We start from the raw sequence: 1,213 nt of genomic DNA, 5'->3' as shown, positions 1-1,213 counted from the left end.
GGGGGTAGAGGCAAATACTGTTAATCGATGGTTCATGGAGGGGATTGTAATCATTTCAATGAAACAAAATACTATTGGTTGAATACAAAACTGATGTTCATGCATGTAAACTATCACTCGATTCACAATAAAACCTTTTTTTAAAAAAAAGCATTCTGGCTGTACTTTTTTTTTCAACTTTTTCTTATGAATTGGGTGAAGGTTTACCAAAGAGGTCATCAGATATGCATTGAGCAAACCATACACCTTGTTTCATCTCAATGATTACAATCCCCTCACCACATTTATTCTGCTTCCTCACTGTGGCTCCCCATTTACATCTTATATTTCACAAATGAACAAGGCAAAAATATTTGATACACAAATATATAAATATATTCATTTAAATGTCCAAAGGGCACATTCTGCCTGCCAGCTTCCTGCCCGCAGGTACACAGCATCGTCTTTGCTGTCACCACTTTCCTAGGTAGGGATCTCACAATCCAGTCATGCTTTTCCTACTTGATAGTCCTGGAATCATCTGTTCCTGAAATGGAAGATTACCTACTCCCTCCTTTTAGTTACATATCTTCTACAATTACAGTTGTAACAATCACAATTAATCATGCTAACAATTATTCACAATTGAAACAAAATCCTATCACCATTGTCCCCCATCCCCATTTACCAGATCCATCTGGGAACAAGGGAAACTATTCAGTGGGGATTCTAAGTTACCCCCTCCATTCTGGACTAAGCACACTCATGAAAGCTTGTCAAAAACAGCCATTTTGTGCCTTTGTAGTTCCCCCCCATTTTTGATAGCCAATGTCTAAATGTCTCATCCATATCAACCCAGTACACTGAGGTAACAAAGTTGTACCTTGATATGAGAATACTTCCATTCCAGTTGGAATTTTGAGTCACTGCATTTATATGCAAAAGTCTAGTTCTTCAAATTGTAGCAATATTCACTGGTTCTCAGTATCAAATGTCTTTATCTTCTTTGGTTTGAGTTCTGGTCAACTACTGGCTGTACTTCTTTTGTTGTTTGTTTTAAAGAAAAATACAGTTGATTTCAGGCTTACAGAAACATCCAGAGCACTTCTATGCTGCTTTTGTCCATCTATTTATTTGTTCAAAGTGCCAGGCTGCTATGGTTAGCCCATAAACTTCTTCTTTGCTGTGCTCTAAAGCTCAGCCTCCAGAAGACCGATTTCAAGGCCACAAATTC

This window comes from Chrysochloris asiatica, unplaced genomic scaffold, assembly GCF_000296735.1.
Source record: "Chrysochloris asiatica unplaced genomic scaffold, ChrAsi1.0 scaffold00315, whole genome shotgun sequence".
Lineage (NCBI taxonomy): Eukaryota > Metazoa > Chordata > Mammalia > Afrosoricida > Chrysochloridae > Chrysochloris > Chrysochloris asiatica.
Note: the sequence above shows the minus strand (reverse complement) of the source record.